This window comes from Bos grunniens, chromosome 8 (assembly GCF_055505025.1).
Source record: "Bos grunniens cultivar Pamir isolate PY7600 chromosome 8, Bosgru_T2T1.0, whole genome shotgun sequence".
Lineage (NCBI taxonomy): Eukaryota > Metazoa > Chordata > Mammalia > Artiodactyla > Bovidae > Bos > Bos grunniens.
The window spans coordinates 29,980,831-30,002,214 of NC_141172.1; the positions used below are offsets into that span (position 1 = coordinate 29,980,831).

Genomic DNA, 21,384 nt, shown 5'->3' on the forward strand with positions numbered 1-21,384 from the left:
TAACTGTGAATTTAAATTTCAGAGCCTCAAGGTCAATTTGTGGCTCTAGGCCAGTAGGTAAGACGTGGACAAGATGAAAGAGGCTGAAGTGGACATCTTTGTTTTTATTTGAATAGTTAGCATGTATTCAGCCTTCTGAAACAGTCCTTCTATTTTCCTCTTCAGCTTTGTGCAGGTGGAGTTGTAGTCCCTAATCATCCCTACACTCACGGCATCCGAGGGACTTAGTTCTGGCCATAATTTCTAATAACCTAGTTAAAGTGAATGGTTCGGTGACCCAACTGAAGCCAATGAGGCTTTTGCAAGAGGTATCATGAGAGAAATACCACATTTTTAACCGCTCTTGAACTTGGGAGAAGACAACCCTGACCTAGTTGGCAGCCATGCTGCCAGTGTGTAAAACCTGAGAATAAAGTCAAAAGATGGAGAATGTAAAAGTAGAGAGGAACTCATTTCTGATGACATCAGCTGAGTATCTCTGCTAAGGATCAAATTTGCCCTCAGACTTTGTTGTATTAATCAGCGAAATCCCTTCTTGGTTAAAGCTTTGTTTGTTTGTTCATATAAGAACACCTGTCCAACTGGGAGCTTTTAAATTCAAAGACTGCTATGAAGCTTAGAGGCATGATATTATAAGATGGCTTATAAAGTGAAAATGAGGAAGTTGTTTCACTTTATAATGATTGGTTATTACACTGGTGGTTCCCAGATGGCAATGAATTGGTTAAAATTTACTCTCTTATACCTTTCTTACGAAGATGACTGTTCTTTTATGATTATAGAAGGCATTTATGAGAAGCAGCCTAAAAGGCAGCCCAAGTTGTGTTTCACTTGTTTTGCACGAAAAACTAAGTTTCACTTAACTGGCTTAAATGATTTTGACTGCTTAGGGAATTTTGGGGTCTAGTTTCTTTTGTATTTAATTTTAACACCAGGAAGGCAGAGGGCACAGTTGGAAGCTGCAGGTTGTGCTCTCTGGCTTCATGTGTATGTGTGTATGTATGCATATATATATGTAGTGGGGGCAGGGAGAAGATAGACCAGATGGGGTCACCTGAGCCTCATCTCTGGGGATCTTGCGAGTTCTACCGAGCAGCAGGGGAGTCCTAGAATAAGAAAATATGGGTGCTCCAGGTGCCAGAGGTTGCTTGTCCTAGGCTTGTCTATGAGTATGGTTCATGCCATCTATTAAGCAGATCCTGATCCCTGTCTACTGCTCACCCCTAACTGAGGGTGACAGTGTTTGTGTGCCTCCCAGACAGATGCAGGGATGGGCTCTGGTCCTAAGGCTATGCTTGAGTAGTACTACCAAAGGACCGAATGGGGGAGTCAACTGCATGTGCTAGAGCCTTCCAGAAGGCCAAATACCCCAATCAGTGACTCAGGCTTCTGGCAAGTGACTGTGGGGCCCCATCCAACGTCTGCCCAGATCCAGGGTCAGTTGCACATCCCTTCATCAGTGCTAAATTATATTTGTTGTTGTAGTTACTTTCAATCAAATGTTTCCTCATGGTACATATGAATTCTGTTTATGGTTCTTTCTTCTGTGCTAGCACACTAAAACATAGACATTAACCCGTTTTAATATCTCATCATGTCTCAGTTCCCCCTTCTGTACAAGAGGATTTAGCTCCATTAAATACTTAAAACATTTGCATATATATAGTTCGTGTGGGACTCTGGAGCAGAACGGGAACCTCTGCGGGACCTCGTAGCCAAGGCAGCAGAGGAGCCGAGGCACTTCCGGTGTTCCACAGTAATACTCGTAGCCAATTAGCTGAGGTAGTACTCATAGCCGAGTACTACGAGGTAGTACTACAAGCCGCGTACTGTGAGGTAGTACTTACAGTAGCCTAGGCACCACCCGCATTCGGCCGCCACGTCCCAGCGACTCCTGCACCACCCAGGGGAGCGAGCTCTGAACATCTTGTGGTTAGGCCACTCCTTGGGGCCAGGAGCAGGGAAGCCAAGTGTGGGAATCCCCCAGACTAGCCAATTCCCCCGACTCAGCCTCTTCCTGCCACCCAAATCATCATGACCCACTTCAACAAGGGCCCTTCCTGTGGGCTCTCGGCTGAGGTCAAGAACCAGATAGCTTCCAACTATGATCACTAGGCAGAAGAAGATCTCCACAATTGGATAGAAGAGGTGACAGGCATGAGCATTGGCACCAACTTCTAGCTGGGTGTGAAAGATGGCATTAATCTCCGTGAACTCATGAACAAGCTACAGCCAGGCTCAGTGAAGAAGGTCAATGAGTCCTCATTAAACTGGCCTCAGGTGGAGAATATCAGCAAATTTATTAAAGCTATTCAGGCTTACGGCATTAAGCCACAGGACATATTAAGCCACGTGATGTATTTGAAGGAAATGATCTTTTTGAGAATGGAAACATGAGGTTCAGACTAGTTGGTGGCCCTAGCAGGTCTGGCCAAAACAAAAGGATTCCATACAACCATTGACATTGGAGATAAGTATGCAGAAAAACAAACAAGACATTTTGATGAAGGAAAATTAAAAGCTGGCCAAAGTGTAATTAGTTTACAGATGGGAACCAACAAATGGCACCAGTCAAGCAGGTATGATGGCCTATGGGATGAGAAGGCACCTTTATGATCCCAAAATGCAAACTGACAAACCTTTTGATCAGACCACAATTATCCTACAAATGGGCACCAACAAAGGAGGGAGCCAGGCAGGGATGTTAGCACTGGGTACCCGAAAAGATATCTACGATCAGAAGCTAACGTTACAACCCATGGAGAACTCCACAATTTCCCTACAGATGGGTACCAACAAAGTTGCTTCCCAGAAAGGAATGAGTGTGTGTGGCCTTGGGTGGCAACTGTATGATCCCAAATACTGTGCTGCTCCCACAGAACCTGTCATTCACAATGGAAGCCAAGGAACAGGAACCAGTGGGTCAGAAATCAGTGATTTTCAGGCAGAATACTCAGATGAATATCATGGCCAGTACCAAGATGACTACCCAGAGGTTATCCGGAATGATGACCAAGGCACTGATTATTAGATTAACAGAAGAGCTCAGTATTTAGCCCATTGTTTTTATTCAGTGAGAACCAAGCTAGCCTTGAGTTATTTTTATCTTGTCTTCCTAAAACACTATTATGCTTATTGTACCTAAAGGAACTATTGCCTTACATATGTTCCTTTTTCCTTTTTCAGCTTCTTCCCTAAATAGTTGCCTTTTAGTGCTGTGACAGTTAAATCCTACAGCATAACCAATAATCTGCATATGAAGTAAAAAGGAATACTGTAAAAGGGGAGTACTCTTGTACAGTCAATTCTTTCCTTAAAAAATATGCATTTTTACAGTCCTCTTCTTAAACTTGTGTTTTCAAACAATAGGAAGCTATTTTTTTTAGTTTAGTATCTCGTTTCTACATGGAAGACTAAATTCATGCTTATAGCTAAATGTGGTCTTTGCCAACTAAATTTAAGATACAGCATTTTAGAAATTTACATATCAATATTTCTACAGTATTGTTTGCTAACTTTTAAATAAAGTCCTGATCAGTGTGCAAAAAAAAAAAGAAAATTTGCATATATAAAATAGGATAATCAAGGTTAACGCAGAAAATATTTCTAGAATCTTTCCAAAATCATGAGGTGCAAGTAAAATGATGTTTAAGTTTTATAAATTAAATTATATCTGACTCTAAGCCCCTATTTACAGGGGTGGAATGATACCTAATAATAATCTGTAGTGTAATATACCTTCTAAGACGGAGAAGGCAATGGCACCCTACTCCAGTACTCTTGCCTGGAAAATCCCATGGATGGAGGAGCCTGGAAGGCTGCAGTCCATGGGGTCGCTGAGGGTCAGATACGACTGAGCAACTTCCCTTTCACTTTTCACTTTCATGCACTGGAGAAGGAAATGGCAACCCACTCCAGTGTTCTTGCCTGGAGAATCCCAGGGACAGGGGAGCCTGGTGGGCTGCTGTCTGTGGGGTCGCACAGAGTCGGACACGACTGAAGCGACTTAGCAGCAGCAGCAGCAGCAGCAGCAACAGCAACCTTCTAAGAGGGAAAAAAACAAAGACCTCTAGTCTTTGGTCCTTTGAAGTTGCCACCAAGAGGCTCACAGAACAGAACGTTATTGTCCATTCAAAGATAGGTAATACCACATACAGCTTCTCTGCTAGGGTGGTTCCAGAATCTTTGGCTGAAACTCTCAAGGTTGTGATACTGGATGTTTGGCAGCCCCCACCTCTGGGAACACATCTTCTTTCCCCATCAGTAGCCCTCATGTGACCTTGGTGACTGCACCAAAGGACACAACCCTTTGTAGAACCCAGTTCTGCTTGCCTTTCCTCCAGTCCTAGGAGCCGCTGCTACATTTGAGCAACACCTCCTTTCAACCCAGTCCCCTTCTCTTTCCCCTGAGGACTACAAAGCTAAGTTCTCCTCTCACAAAAGAGCCTTGATAAGGTTGGACAACAGATATCTAGAAGCTTTCATGTTGGGTCAGGTGGCACAAAAGCCATTACCAACCACCAAGAGAAAGCAGAAACTCAGACCTTCTGGAAGAGGTTGGATTGGGGCCAAGTTACCCTTTCACTTTTATGCTAGTCTCTTCTGATTGCTTAGTAAATTTTATCCTGCCTCAGCTGTCTGTTACTTAGCAGACAGTGAGGAGGTAGAACAGAAATATTTTCAGAGAGCCCATCAGCTCTCCTGTCTTGTCATGACGATCTCCCACACTGAAGCATGGTCAACCACCTAAACTTGCACGGTGATTGGCACTCTACCCAAAAGAATAGGGGAACAGACCTCAGTTTGGGGAGAAGTTCTGGTAAGGACAAAGTGGAGAAGGAACTGCCAAATGTCCTTTGGCCTCTGTAATGTTATGGAATCGATGGCCTGAGTGTGTATCCTTGTTTACCACTTGCTGGTCATGTGATACTGGGCAGCTCAACCTACTTCTCTGAGTCTCAGTTTGCCATCTGTTATACGGTACATAATCAATTTCATGAGGGTGTTGTGAGAATTAGTTAAGTACTTTATTGAAGGTTTTTAGCTTAGTTACTGGCACATGGTCTTTGGTAAACATTTGTTATATCATTGTTATTAACCACTGACCCATCACACATTTTTACATCCAAATTTTAGCTGATATTTCCATTTGTGGTCTAGCCTCACTTCCCAGATCTGATGCTTGGAACACTTTTACAGCTGTAGTCTTTTGCCAAACCACTATATGGATTCTCTCCCTGGCTATGTTGCTCTCTGAGTTCTGACTAAATCTGTTACTTAGCCTTACTTCACACACTACGGTGGGCATACTTTCACCATGTCTAGTCCAACTCTCCATGTGAAACCCAGACTCATGTAATTCCCTTTGGTGCATTCTGTAGGATTTACATATTCCTCTTGCCCAGGAGATTAAAGTTAGGGGAGAGACTGGAGACCAGGATCCTAGCAAAGAATGTACTCATTTGTTCTTAGCATCACAAATTACGTCTCTCACTTCCAACACCCCACACTCTCATGTTAAAGAGCAGTTTTCACTCAGGCCCAGCCAGTGGCAGTAGTAATAACGCTATTAGAGAAATCCAAGTAACAAGCAGGGGAGAGATAGGTAAGGAGGGAAAAGCAAAGTAAACAATTATCATTTGTAAAATTAGATAGCCAGTGGAAATTTGCTGTATGATGCAGGGAGCTCAAATCTGGTGCTCTGTGACAACCTAGAGGGGTGGGAGGATGGAGGGAGGTTTAAGAGGAGGGTGACATATGTATCCCTATGACTGACTCATGTTGATATATGGCAAAAACCAACACAATATTGTAAAGCAATTATCCTCCAATTAAAAGTACATAAATTGAAAAAATTTAGAGACAGAAAAGAAATTGCCTACTTGTTATAATGGAAAGGACTCTGTAGTTGGTTTACCAGTCCATTTGACAGCTCAGAGATCAGCTCAGAGATAAAGTGGCAAATTTGTAATATATGTCACATCTTCCTTCCTCTCTATTCATCCCTTCCCTCAGGGATGTAGAATAACACTTTAGTTTGACTCTTGTATTTTTCTCCCTTTTCTCTTTTATCTCTTTCTTAGAACTCATGTTAGAATATTTTAGGATTTGCTTGTGCAAAAATCATTAGGCAGATTCTTCACCACTGAGCCACTTGGGAAGCCCCAGTGTTTAGTGCTGTTGTAGTTAAGTCGCTCAGTCGTGTCCAACTCTACGACCCCATGGACTGCAGCACACCAGGCTTTCCTGTCCTTCACCATCTCCCAGAGTTTGCTCAAACTCAAGTGTACTTGTCCTCAAATGGAAATTTGGCTATCTTGTTAAATGTGTTATAGAATAAGGGGATTGCTTAAGAATGAATAACAACATTTTTGAGCTTCTGGTTTTTAATATATAAATTTAGATAACATCTGTTAGTATCTTGTTTATCTTTGAGTGCCAGTGAAAAACAAATATTATATATTTTTTTAGAAAACTAGAGCACCACATTTGTTGAAAGATTGATTATGATGTCAGTCATGTTAAAGTATATTCTATGTTCCCTGGTGGTTTTATTAGGTGTTCAATGGTTGATAACATTACTTGATTTTTCTAGTAGTTTACTCCTCAACCAGAGATATACATTAGAAACATCTGGATAGTTTTTAAGATGTATTAATTCTCAAGAAATTCCCCAGATTAATTTTGTAATCACAATGAATAGGGCTCAGGCATTGGGACTTTTAAAAAGTTCCCCTGGTTACTCTAAAGAAAAACCAAGATTGAGAGAATCTGTCATAGCAAAAACCCATCCTTTCCTCTTGTAATTAACAGACTCTAGTTCAGGTGTAGGATAGAGCATGGTTCATCTCAAGAAAACTAATAAAAGAAGGCCCTGTGACTGTGACGCAGTGACGAACCATCCTTGATTGCCCAGGATTGAGAAGGTTCCACAGACATGATACTTTCACTGCCAGAACTAAGAAAGTCCCAGGCAAGCAAGATTGAATTGGTCACTCTAAACTCTCTCTGATCTTGTAGATGAGTTGTTTATTTCTGTGCAAGATTTTATTCTTTCCTAACTTGAGGAATTGGTATGATGGTAAAAGCTCTGCTCTGAACTATCCCAGTGTCTGGTTTTAAACAAGACCATCTGATGACGTGACTGTTGCTGCTGCAGTGATCTGCAGCCATGAGAAGAAGGTCAAGAGGACCAGTCAAGACAGGGACCTGGAGCTCTGCCATGGCTGAGCAGCTCAACCTAACCCAAAATTCTGCTGACTTCCAGAATTCTTGTCATGTGAGAATGTTAGTTTAAATCATGGTCAACTGAATTTTTTTGCTCTTGGTAGGCGTAAGCGCTCAGTGTATCCATAACCATCAAAACTACATGCAATCAGACAGTTGTTCTTCGTCTCAGAAATGTCTCCAAAGCCTGCTAACCACTGTTGGCTTCAAACCTTCATCTTTGTTAGCTGTCTTGGTTTTCTGTTATGTTTGGCTTACTGTCCTCATACCCCTCAACCACTACCACCATCCACCCTTAACTGGAATGTAGACTGTTTTCCCGACTCTGATCAGCACACTCAGACACAAAGACAAGTCTGTGAACTTACGCCTTGGCACCATACCCTGGCATTTGCAGGCAGCAGTCCCATTGCCGTTGACCTTGGGGACGCTGTGCTTGGGTAGGGTTCCAGTTTGTCCAATACCTGTTTGTCTGAGAAGAGGGAAGAAATCGAACAACTTTGATACCACTAAAATCTGCTCCTTAGAGGATGCCAATGTGTTGATTAATGCTTGATACCCAAATTGAAAACAAACTCATGCAACAAGATCATGTCTTAGAACTCAGGAATATTTGCTGTGCTGATTCTCCTTCATTAATATCTCATTATGCAGAAACGGCATATTCTACTTGATGATTTCCCTGGCTAGTCCTCAGTGACGTGGCTTAAAAATGACAGCATCCCAGACTCTTAACTCCAAACAATGGAGCTAAGTCTGTGAAACTCAGTGTTTTTAAGAGAGAATAGGAATGTGCATGCTGTCAAACTTGCTTTGCTCTTTTTCCGTTGGCTTGTACCAAAAGCATGCGTGGCCTTCCAAGAGCCAGAGCTGCACATGTGGGTCCTGGCAGAACTCCCCTCCGTGCCCATCTCATTCACAGGAACCTCCAGCAGGGCTCAGCCTTCTCTGAAATGTTCTCACCTGGTCTCTCAGCCAACTGCTTTTCTTTCCATTATTATTAAGCAGGTCAAGTTGGCAGTGACAACTGCCCTTGGTCTAATATTGAAATCATTCTTTCCACTACTGCATCATTCCTCCAGCATTTTGTAGAATGTGCTTAAGACCAATAGATTGGTTAAAAACAAGTCAGCCAATAGGGGACTGTTTTATTCACTTGACGTGGAACTTATAATACACAAATGCATATGGAGCTATATGTTTCACACATAGATGTGAGACACTTACAGTGAGAACAAGGAAAGTGTCTGTCCTCCATGCATGTAGAGAACACACAGGAAGACATTATACACCATGGGGGAATTCAACACCAAGGAAGCCATTCTTTCATCTCTTTTCTGAGAACATAACACCCTGGCTATGGCCATAATGCTTGGAAGGATAGAGATATATTGCTTTTTATAACAGTTGATAATTCAGTGATTAAGCACACTTCAGGAAACCAGGGGTTGGTGCTTTTTTTTTTTTTTTTTTCTTCCCTTTGATTCAGAATTCAGGCTATGCCAAATGCATGAGATGAGCGAAAAGGACTCTCTTTCCTGAGCATCCTTTATCTTTATTTTTTCTTCTGTATCCTCTGTCTTTTTCACTCTTCCCCTCAGGTCCTTGCCCTGGCTGTTGTAGTTTATTTCCATCCATTGTTTTTCCCTTGTGGGGGGAAGAAACCTCTGCTTTTTGCTTAGTTGGTCATTGGCCCTTCTCTGCCAGGAGACCCTGTACCTGCTCTCTGTAGCCCAGCTGGACGTCTCACCTTCCCTCAGAAGACTTCCTGGTCCATGAAAAGACTGGAGATATCTGTGCTCCCCTAAAACTTTCTTATGTGATATTTTCTAGTTCTTCCTCTTTAGTTTGTCTTCCCTAGTAAAGAATGAGCAAATTGAAGGCAGGTATAATATCATATTCTCTGAATCTTTAGCACATCAGTGCTCCCTACAAGTAGTAAGCACTCTACAAAGATTTGTTAAGTTAAATTGAAGTACCATGAGGACATTATTTTACAGTATTTTTGCCAGTGAAATACAAATATTTATATGCTTCACAGGATTGTTAAAATGAGAATGATGAATAAAACCACATGAAGAACATGATGGCATATTTTCTGACCAAATGGACCCTAAAGGGTTATTAATACTTTTACATCCATGCCTCTCCCATTCTTCTTTATTGTTATTGATTATTTGGTAAACCAAGTCTGTTTTTAGAATGGAGGTAGGTGTAATACAAAGAAAGACCAGAGCACATTAAGCTGTTTGGTCCAAAGTTTATAAAACCAAGAGCATGTGTATTAGAAATTATGTGAAATCTGTACAGACTTGTAGAAAAAAATGAAATCCAGAAGACAGAGGAAACTAGAAAGGGCAAAAACTTTGAAATTCACTTTTCTTTTTAAAATGCCTCTATTTTCAAAATACTGTTTCCTAGATTGTTTTATTTCTGTTTCCTTCTGTATTTATTGCTGAATATTAAAATGATTCATTACTGCTAATATTTCTTCTTAGCTTATCTAATTACTAAAAAAGTACATAGTTGGCAATCTTATAGTGTGGCCTTATAACCAAAATGTAGTCAGAGCAATAATTTTGGTTTTACACTGTACTGTGTGATTAGAATAATTGGACATTGTTGACACATGATTTTATGAGTTTGTTTTTTTGTAAGTTGGGATGAGAAGGGCTTTAAGTGTTTCAGTTTTTGGTATCTGAGTATTGCTACATTGAAAGTCGTTATTTTTTACATTCTTTCTCAATAAATGTCTCATTAGTATAGTGGAATGGAAATCTAGCCAAACCCTTGCTCTCCAGATGGTTTATAAAGATTTGGAATATTCGTAAATGGAAAAGCTGACCAGCTCAGTGAAGCCTCCTGCAATTCTCATCTTGGTACTAATATTACAGAAAAGGAACCTTTTGGGGGATTTTTTTTTTTCCATTATTTTGCACCATCCAGAACCACCTTTACTTCTGACAAGTGTTTTTTTTTTTTTTTAATCCATAGTAGAAATAGATTTGTTTCTCATCCTTTGTTTTTTTACCTTATTATTATGTAAAATTTTAAACATCATTCAGATTAGAAGACCAGAGTGGAACTATGTACTCACCACTTCTTCACCAGGATCAGCTCATGGCCATTCTGATTTCTTCTAAATTTGCATCTCCTTCTCTCAACCCTCTCTTGATACATTACTTCATCTACAAATATTGTGATACATATATCTAGAAGATAAGGATTTTTACAGTCATCACTACAGTAGTGATAAATCTCCATTCGTGTCAAAAATTTAATCAGAGTTTAGTTTCCACGTTGTTTGAAAATGATCATTGTTTGTACTGTGACCCAAACCTGGTTCATATATTGTTACTGATTAATGTCTGTCATATTACTTGAATTCTACAGACTTTCACTCCATCTCTCTCTCATTGTTTATTTTCATGTGCTTCTATTATAATGAAACATATACCTAGTTACATATGTTTGCTGCTGCTGCTAAGTCGCTTCAGTCGCGTCCGACTCTGTGCGACCCCATGGACTGCAGCCTACCAGGCTTCTCCGTCCATGGGATTCTCCAGGCAAGAACACTGGAGTGGGTTGCCATTTCCTTCTCCAGTGCATGAAAGTGGAAAGTGAAAGTGAAGTCCCTCAGTCGTGTCTGACTCTTAGTGACCCCATGGACTGCAGCCTTCCAGGCTCCTCCATCCATGGGATTTTCCAGGCAACAGTACTGGAGTGGGGTGCTATTGCCTTCTCCACATATGTTTGAGTAGCCATATTAAAAAAGATGTAAAAAGAAATAGGTGAAATTCATTTTGATAATTTTACCCCGTATATCTATAATATTATCTTGTGAACATCATTGTAAATTAATTAAATATTTAAAGTATGTATTGTGTGATATAACATCAAAATAAAATTATTAAAAGCAACATATTAATATAAAACTTACTAAGATAATTCAATATAAATCAAATATAATTAGATATTTTATATTCATGTTTCCTATATTGAGTCATTAAAGCAAGCTTTTATTTTACAAATACAGCATATTATACTTAGAGCTAGGACAAGTTCAAATAACATAATCAACAGAGCAATTCTAGAGTTCCTGCCCACAGACTGACAAAATATACAGCTTCTATTATTCTGCAGTCTTTCTTTTCTACTACCCTGCCCCTCTATTTGGATTTTCTTCTCTCTTTTTACCATTATCATTCCTGTAACCTTACTTTGAATTTTGTCTCTGGCAGTTTTTCAGAGTACGGTGCAATATCCTTTCTGGTGAAATAGACAGTTTATTGGTTATAGGAAGCTATCAGGTCCAGACTTAGACTACCTGTCAGAACTTCTTGAAGCCCCCTTGTCCTGGCCTATAAGAGCCTCAGTGTCTGATACTGAGTGTCCTCTCCTGCTGCTCTTCTCAGAATGGCCCATGAGATCCTGTTAGTACCCAGTGGTGGTTTAACATTTCTCTGACTCTCAGGCCTGTTAAAAGTTCCTTGCCTTCTCCTTGCTTCCTTTTGCATAGTCACTGATACTCTGTCCTAATTCTTTTGGTGGTTCTGTCCCCTTCTGTTTGTATTTTGGTGTCTGTGGTGATTAACTTGTCACCTAAGTTTATTGTAGATGTTGACAGTGGAATTTTTTTCTATCATATTCACTCTATTTTTATGCAATAAATACTAAAGAAGTGAAGAAATAACAACAATAAACTATATCACTTATGCCACCATCTCCCTACAATCCTTTCTTTTTTATTTTACTTATACAGGGATGTTTCATTAATTTATGTTTCTGGGTGGTTATGAACTGTGAATTTGGAGTATCCACTAATTGACTTGATTGCATGTATTAAGTACCAGACTGAGTCTATTACACATCTTGGTTTTCAGAAGTATGATCTAGCAATGAGAATTTCTCATGACATTAAACATTTGCAATGCTATTTATTACTTTCATATGTTTAGAAACTTTTTAAAGAGAAAAACTAGAACATGAATATTTAGAAATCAGAAACTCATTAATCTCATTTTTACTTATTGTTAGAAAGTGAAAGTGTTCATTGCTCAGTTGTGTCCTACTCTTTGTGACCCTATGGACTGCAGCCCACCGGGTTTTGCTGTTCATGGGATACTCTAGACACGAATACTGGAGTGGGTTGCCATTCCCTTCTCCAGGGGATCTTTCCAACCAAGGGATTGAACCCAGGTCTCCTGTATTGAAGGCAGAGTCTTTACCATCTGAGCCACCAAGGAAGCCCTTAGGTACCGTTATGTGGAAAGTGAATATAATTTGCATCCATTAGGTATCGTGATTGTCTCTAGCAAAGTAAGAAAAATTGATCAGGCTTTCAGGTACCTTTCCTTCCTCTGAAACAGAAGCATCCAAAAGATCCAATGAGCCTTGGAAGTTTGATTTAGATTTGATATTAATATCAGGTAGTTCTAGTAGCATTCTGTATAGGTGATAAAATTCCATTAGAGATTTAAGGAAACAGGTCTTCCATGTATATTTTATTCAAGACGCCTTCTTTATCTCTTCCATATTAGGGGTTAACTCATACAACATATTGTTATATTCAGATGGAACTATTTCATACGGATCTTAAAATAAGTACCAGAAAATGAACCATCAAGGTAACTTAAATCTAAAAATTAGTAGGAAATGTGAAATTCACATTTAAAAACTGCTGCTAACATGGAGGCAGTAATTTAGACTGTGCAGGAACAGATGATCTTTAATAATTCAGAAGATGAAACCAAAGACAAAAAACATCGGTATTCTAAACACTGTGAAGATGGATTTTGTTGATGTATTCTGCTGTACTGATTAGCAGTGATCTATTTGCATCATTAAAAATTGGTGGTGAGAATGATAAACATTACTTGAAGACCAGTGCTTTAAGAAATGATTAGCTATATTCTCTGTAAAATTATTTTTATTAGCAAAACTTGATATTAAAAAATGGTGAAATTATTTCTTAAATAAAGCCTTGTCAGTGTGTTCAACAAAAGTTGACTGAACATTCTCAGTGCACTAGATGCTACTTTGAGTGTTGGAGAACCAGCATTGAACAAAATAGACAAAGGTCTGTTGCATGGAACTTACATTCTGTTGGAAGTTATACACCCATGATATATACACATGATATAAAAGCTAAAATATAAGAATGATGAGAATTTTGTTTGAAGCAGAGGGCCTAGAGTTTTATCCACTTCTCCTGTCTGCACTGTTCAGTTTCACTCTCCTTCTTGACCATAATTGGGAAATTCTTGCTTTGAAGCACAGCTCAATAAATTAAATGGATAGCGTATGTAGCTGCATACAGCACTCAGTATAGTGAAGCAAAGTCTGTATCTATACAAACTGTGTCTATATTAAGTAATTCTTGGAATTTTAACAGCTTGGAAACTCACCAACTGAGGTAAACATGTCTTCCACTTGACCCGCATGTGAAATGTCCGGCATTTTCCCTCCCAAATACAGGCAGCCCTCTGGTGGTGTTGCTGTGCACTGGCATTCTTGTCAGTTGCCCTCATGAGCCTGGATGCAACCATCAGTGCTGCTTCCTCATAAACCTGCTCTCTGGTGTCTCTGCTGTGTCTTGCATGCTGGGAATGCTGCCTTTCCATCTCTCAGCAACTCAAGGGCTGCCTCATCCTTTCCCTCAGGCAGAAGACAGAGATTTTTAATCTCCTTGAGACCATGTCACTTGAGACTGTTCATGCACTCACTCACTCATTTGTTCATTTATTATTTTTTGTTTACTCAGGTAGTTTTCATATATTTATATGTATAAATAAAACAAATTAATACACATACTAATAAAGGAACATAACAAACAGAAATAAGCATGCTGAGCATTCTAAAATATACTAATTACAAAAACAGGCACTTCCTTGCTCCCAGAAGATTAGAGTTTATTGGGAATGGGAGATAACTAATAAAAAATCACATAATAAATGCAAAACACAATGAAGGAAAGACACATGCTAGTAGATCATTTACAGTGGACATGTGATATAGTTGTGATAGGTTCAGAGGGAGCATTCCTTTAAAAGTAGCTAATGGTGGGGGGAGACAGTGAGAGAAGTATTTTCTACTATAAAATATTGAGGTGGGAAAAGGACCTGCTTAAGAATTTAGAGTCCTGTCAAAATACCAGTGGTAGGGACATGCTGTCTCACCTGCTCCTTAGAACCACTAGGAAATAATTCTCCTAACACCCCTGGAATCTGGTGCCACTGACTCAGGGCATTCTTGTTTGGATCCGTGTGTAAGAACAGCTGAATCCTGGTGCTCAGATATTATCACAGTCACCACCAATGGAACTTTTCCTAAAAACATGTTCAAAGGCCCTCTAAAAAAAAGAAAGCTGAGACATCATCAAGCTGATAGAACACAGGAGAGCCATTTTGTAACTGTGGTATTGTTAATAAATGACTTTAAAGTAGAATAACATAATTTATATTATGGGATTGTGGGTGAGACATCTATAAACCTTCCCTATGTCTCATCATTAGAAAGTGAAAGTGAAAGTCTCTCAGTCGTGTCCGACTCTTTGCAACCCCATGGACTATACAGCTCACAGAATTCTCCAGGCTAGAATACTCCAGTGGGTAGCCTTTCCCTTCTCCAGGGGATCTTCCCAACCCAGGGATCGAACCCAGGTCTCACACATGGCAAGCGGATTCTTTACCAGCTGAGCCACAAGGGAAGCCCATCATTAGAGAGTAGCTATATATAGTAGAATATTCTAATAATTCTACTATATATAGTACGTAAATATATTCTAATAGTAAAACATTCTAATGATTTTTCATATTCTAATAATTCACTCACCTTAGGTAAAGTTGCAAAAGAAATGTTCTTTCTGTTATTGCTTCAGTACTCCTTCTGTTCTAGAAGATATGACAGTGAGCCTATGTGTAGGTTCTTCACATCTCCATTTATATTCCACATTAGAATAGCTCTAGAATAATCTAATCTTGGGGCTTCCCCAGTGGCTCCACAGTAAAGAATTTGCTTGCAGTGCAGAGGGTGCAGGAGGCACGGGTTCAATTCATGGGTCAGGAAGATCCCCTGGAGGAGGGCATGACAACCCACTCCAGTATTCTTGCTTGGAGAATCCCAGGGACAGAGGAGATTGTCAGGCTACAGTCTATAAGGTCACAAAGAGTTGGACACGACTGAAGTGACTGAGCACAAGCACAACACAATCTAATCTTATTACTGATATTACCTTATATTATTAGCTTCACCTGTTCTAGAACTTCTTATAAATGAAATCATATAATACATATATATGTATGCCTATTGTCATCTGGCATGTCTTCTAGATTCTTCTTTCCCTGGCCATGGACCTATTCTCTTTCTACTGTCTAAGCATTCTGGCGTGGTGGTTTGGTTTTATCCTCAGCCAGAGTTAGCATAAGACTCTACAAAAAGATGCTGTACCCTGCTTCTTCTCTTTTTCTCTCATCCCTCAGGATTTGCCATTGCGCTTTTCATCTGCCCTGGATTGCTGCCCTCATGGCAGCTCCCAACATTACCACTGGGCTGTTACCAAGTTGCACCCAAGTCACCTTGACAGGTGTATATGCATTTCAAAAGGAAATCCTCTTAGTTTCCAGAACACTGAGAAGAAATACAAGATCTTTGACGCATACTAAGGGAAAGCCTTCCAGCATTTGATCCTTCCAGTTGAAGTCATCTGTATTCCTTGGGGTATGAAGTGGCATGGCAAGTGTGTAAAGATGATTTTTAAATTAGGTCTTGCAGATGAGAGCTCATTTCGTTGGGTAGAACTGCATTTATCACTTTTCTAGCATTGTTACACTTAACAGCAGAGTTTTGGTAAGGCGATTTAGCTTTCTACTTTTCCTCTCCCTTAATTTTTGACTCGTTTTATACAAGTTTCCTTGCTACTTGCTGGGCTGGAAGTAAGATAAGAAGCTTAGATAAACTTCTTGGAGCAAGATAAGAAGTTCTGTTTTTCATCTTGCAGTGAGCTGCTCCAAATTCTTTTGACAGGCAAGGGTTGGCAGAATATTCAGCCTTGGGAAAATAAGTGTTCACATACATGTACGGCTCCAATGGCATTTCTGGTATTTTAGAGTTTATAGAGTAAATATTTTCTGTTTCTCTGTACCTCTAAAATACAGAAAAACAGCTGAAATTTGATTTTTCTCTTCGGAACCAAAAGGTTTTGTGATGAAAATCTCAAAGATGCTATTCTTTACTATAGGGGCTAAGGAATGGTAGTAAATGAAAAAAAGATTAATTTTTTTCCTGTTGCAGTTGTGTCGCTTCCGTACCACTGAGATCAGCAGTTCAGTTCAGTCGCTCAGTCATGTCCGACTCTTTGCGACCCCATGTGCTGCAGCACACCAGGCCTCCCTGGCCAACACCAACTCCCGGAGCCTACCCAAACTCACGTCCATTGAGTTGGTGAAGTGGAGATCATCAGAGCAAACATAAAAAATACAGTTAATATAAGACATTGGTGTGTTTTTGTTTTGTTTTTATTGCTTCTTTTTGGAATGGCCAGTGAATGCTGGATTCAGTAATAAGAATCTTTACACCCAATTCAGTCTCCTGAACAGTTGACTCAGGACTGAGAACACGGATGTTTCCTATAGTGAATGACGTCTTTATAAGCCCACTAAGAGTCTGGGTTCAAATAAGCTGTCATGCCAAGAAGGAAGGTACCAAAGTTTGTGAGTTGGGAGTTCAGTGAAACTTAGGTGAGAAGGTAACAAGTTAGAGAGAAATAAATTGGATTTTTCCCCCATAATTTAAGGAAGAATTATTGCTTGAAATGGTGATCAGAGTCAGTCCTTGACTTTTCAGAAAGCTGTCTCCCATACCATCTTACTTTGGGTCTAGTGTTCTCTGTTAGGTGCTACCTGAGCCCCTTTGACATGAGAAGTTGGATTAAAACTGCCTGGATTGTGTTTCTCCTGTAACCTCTGAGCTTCTTGAGCTGCTTTATCCTCATTACAGAGCCTAATCTAAAATAGCTTCTCAGTATATATTTATTAAGTTAGCTATATGTATATTATGTAAACTAGTTATACCTAATTATTGATATAAGCAAAGTGACTTAGACCATTACCATGTAATCTCTTCTTGCATGAAATATAAAATTGCATTATTGGTAGCATGATGTTTCCTAACTATGTGATATGCATTGTTGTTATTCATTCGCTAAGTCATGTCTGACTCTGCCATCCCAAGGACTGCAGCACACCAGGCTTCTCTGTCCTCCACTATCTCCCAAAGTTTGGTCAAGTTCATGTCCATTAAGTCGGTGATGCTATCTAACCATCTCATCCTCTGCCACCCTCTTCTCCTTTTGCCTTCAATCTTTCCCAGCATAAGCATCTTTTCCAATGAGTCAGCTTCTTGCATCAGGTGGCCAAGTATTGGGAGCTTCAGCTTTAGGATCAGTCATTCCAATGATTGTATATTATATCCTTAATAGTGATATGTAAGAAATATACAGTCCTGCAACAGAACGATTCCAAAGAATAAACAGCATTTTGAAAAGGCTGCAGAGTGTGCTATGATTAGAGAGGCAGGGATCCATTACAGGAGGCATTCATTTCCAGGTATGGTGAACTCTGGTGAGAGATGGACTTTGATCAGCATAGGGACTGTGAAGCAAGTTATAGTCACACCCACCGGACCCGAAGCACACATAAGAAGACTATAGGAAGCAACAGAAAGAATCCAGACAAGACTAGAATTACTCTCTCAGCAGAAAAGTGTTGAGGGCTGCCTTCAGTTACTAGATGAGGGGAACTGGAGTCTGGTACATCCCGTACTGAATGGATTCTCACTCATGCAAGCATGCAGGTGTAAGTGGCCACACATGTACTTCTCTTTAGTGAGGGGATTTACTCACTCTAGACAAATTCTTGCGTTGCCTTCATGAAGTCCCAAGTTAAAAAGCCTCTATACATATTATATATAGAACCTGACTCAGAGGATGGTTAAAGTCTAGAATTCTGTGCTCAAAATGAGTGTGACTCCTGAAGCAGCCCACTTGAAATCCTGAGGCTAAAAGGCTTCTTCCTTTGTTCTGAAGGCTTGGTTGTAATTCCACAGGACTGGGTACCTTGATAGCCTACTTTTCCCACAGTTTCAGAACAGGTTTAGGTTCATTGCCTGCTTTACCCAGCCCCATGCAATCTGACTCAATTACAGAGATAAGAAATAAGCCAAAGTAGGTGATTTTGTTGAGGTGACTTTAAAGTATTCTAATGATGGGTCTTCCCTACTGACTCAGACAGTAAAGAATCTGCCTGCAACGTAGGATATGTGGGTTTGATCCCTGGGTCTGGAAGATCCCCTGGAGAAGGGACTGGCTATCCACTCTATTATTCTTGCCTGGAGAATGCCATGGACAGAGGAGCCTGAGGGGCTACAGTCCATAGGGTCTTAAAGAGTCTAACAACAAAAGATATGAGATAAAATTGCCAAAGCTAATGCAGTTGTTTGAAATCTTAGAGTACAAAAACTGTTTAGATTTTAAATTGTATGTATTTGTCTATTAAAATAAAATATTTGCATATAATTTTTCTTTTTGTATTTTTAAATCTATGTATCTTGAATTAAGGTTCAAATACTGCAACTTCTGTAATGAAAAAGAAAAGCCCTCTTTTTTCCCTACCTTGTCACCACCTGCTCACATTCTTTTAATTTATTCTGTTATTTATATTCATATTTCTAAATTACACACATTTCTTTGTTTATGTATTTTTTTATATTACGAAAGGTTAGATTTTAGCAGTCTTATATTACTCATGCCTTTTTCCCTTCCTGTACTTTTTCAATAAAAATAGACCTTTATTTGGCTGAATCAGTACTCAGTGTCTCCCTAATGTGATTACTTAAGTGTGGCTTATTGCTTAGCCAGACATTTTTCTTCATTTATGAAGATTACACTTTATTTCCTGTAAAACTTACTTGTTCTAACTGCAGGTATTTTCCTTCCTCTTTTGGCTTGTTATCTCTGCTATTCTCACTTTATAATTCAGTATTCCAGAAGTCTCTGGCAGAATTGTAGATCTTTCTGATTATTACTTTAGACGTGGACAAACTAATTCAGCATTTCCTGGGTTCCTTTTTGGTCTGGAGTTCTCAGTCCTGTCCAAACCAGGATGCCTGCTCTCCGGCCTGCATTATCAGCCTTTGCTGCCTCCTGCTCGCTCTTTTGGCCACTCTCCAATCATTTGAATACCTACACTGACAAGATGGTTTCAGTCAACACAGTCGGCAGTATTTCTAGGAAGGGCCCCCCTCTGTCCCATAATTCCTAGAACTGTGATTTGTGATACCATCTCATGATGGTCTCACATTGCAGTTTGTTTGTTTTCTTCTCTCTCTTTTTTTTTTTTTTCACCATTTGAACCACCAGGGAAGCCCCAATTATACTGGAGTGGGTAACCATTCTGTTCTCCAGGGGATCTTCCCGACCCAGGGGTCAGACTCACATCTCCCACATTGCAGGCAGGTTCTTTACCGTCTGAGCCACCAGGGAAGCCCATCTCATGATTATGTTACCTTAAATGACAGAATTGACCTTTTAGAAGGTAAGATTGTCATGTGAGCCTTTAAAAGCAGGCAACTTTCTCCAGTTGGTATCAGAAGGGAAAGGCCAGAGAAAATCAGATTCTAAGCACAAGAAGGATTTGATGCACCTTTGTTGGCTTTTTAAAGATGAGAGGTGTCAAGTGATGAGGAAGCTGGGTGTTGTCTAGGAGCCAAAAGAGGCTCCCAGCTGATTGCCAGCCAGAAAATGGGAGCTTCAGACCCACAGCTGCAAGGAAGTAAATTCTCCCAATAACCCAGGGGAATAAATTTTTTTTTTTCTCCAGAGCCTCCAAATGAGAGCCATACCGGTCAACTCCTTGATTTAGACCTTCTGAGACCCTGAGCAGAAGATTCAGTTGAGCCCCCCTGACCCTGACTTACAAAACAGTGAGAAAACAGCTTTTGGTGATTTGTTCTGTTTCAATAGCAAAATAATATTGTTAGTTTTAAGTGTATGGACTTCCACTGGATAGATAACCAGAAAATAATAATAGCCTAACTATTCAGAATTAGAAAGGAGCAAAGGACTAATATGGGCTTCCCTATAGCTCAGGTGGTAAAGAATCTGCCTGCCATGCAGAAGACCCGGGTTCGATCCCTAGGTTGGAAAGATCCCCTGGAGAAGGGAATGGCAACCCACTCCAGTGTTCTTGCTGGAGAATCCCATGGACAGAGTAGCCTAGTGGGCTATAGTCCATGGAGTTGCAAAGAGTCAGGCACAACTGAGCAAGTAACACTACTGCTACTAAAAGGACTAATATACACAATAACAGGCATGTGTCTCAGAAACTTTTTGTTGATCCAGAGATGCCAGAATTAAAAGAGATCATATTCTATGATCCCATTTATAAAAGTCCAAGAACAGGCAAAAATAATTTATGGTGATAGAAATCAGAAAACAGCTGCTTGTGAAGGCCAAATGGGAGAGTCAGGGTTAGCTGAAAAGGGTCATGAGTGATCTTTCTGGGGTGATGGACATATTTGATGTCTAGTTTGCTGGTGGTTTCAGGGGTGTATGCAACTGTCACAACTCATAGAACTGAATATTTAAGATTTGTGTGCATCTTTCTGTATCTATATTATACTTCAATACAAATAAAGTGAAAATTAAATAAATTCCAGTGTAATCTTCCAAAGCTGAGTGATCACTGGCACCTCTGAACAGCTCTGAATTAACCGACATGTAAAAAATTCTTCAGTCAGTGAAACTAGAGCTGCTTCATGACATTTCATCTGGTTTTGAACTTATTAAATGTTGTCCAGCCACTCATTTTGTACTATGTTTATTTTTCCTCGCTTCCTAACCCAAAAAATGTTATGAGCTCTGTGATGACAAGGATATCACATTTCCTAGCAAAATACGTCATCCAGGAAACACATTTGATAAATCATTGGTGATTTGATTAATTTATACAGGGAAAATGAGGAAAAATGATAGCAAAAGGACAGAAAAGAATAACAAATAATAAATTCCCTAGGTCTAACAGGATTTTCGATAACAGTTTTAACCTTATCTGCTCTTCAAATCCGCTTTTTATTTTTAGTTGATAGAGCTCCCATATTTAA

General features: G+C 39.8%; 1 long non-coding RNA gene and 1 pseudogene across 47 annotated transcripts in view; both read left to right on the forward strand.

Moving 5' to 3' along the window:
* The window catches only part of LOC147366889 (uncharacterized), a 1,020,561-nt gene that overhangs the window by 23,081 nt on the left and 976,096 nt on the right, over positions 1 to 21,384 (forward strand). The window contains exon 3 of one of the 47 annotated variants that reach the window (XR_015169124.1): positions 20,103 to 20,205. The exons of 42 other annotated variants lie outside the window; for them this stretch is intronic. This is a non-coding gene — a long non-coding RNA (uncharacterized LOC147366889). 4 more of the 47 variants (XR_015169141.1, XR_015169125.1, XR_015169136.1 and 1 more) reach the window with 4 other exon arrangements.
* On the forward strand, positions 2,035 to 3,559 carry LOC147366890 (calponin-3 pseudogene; annotated as a pseudogene).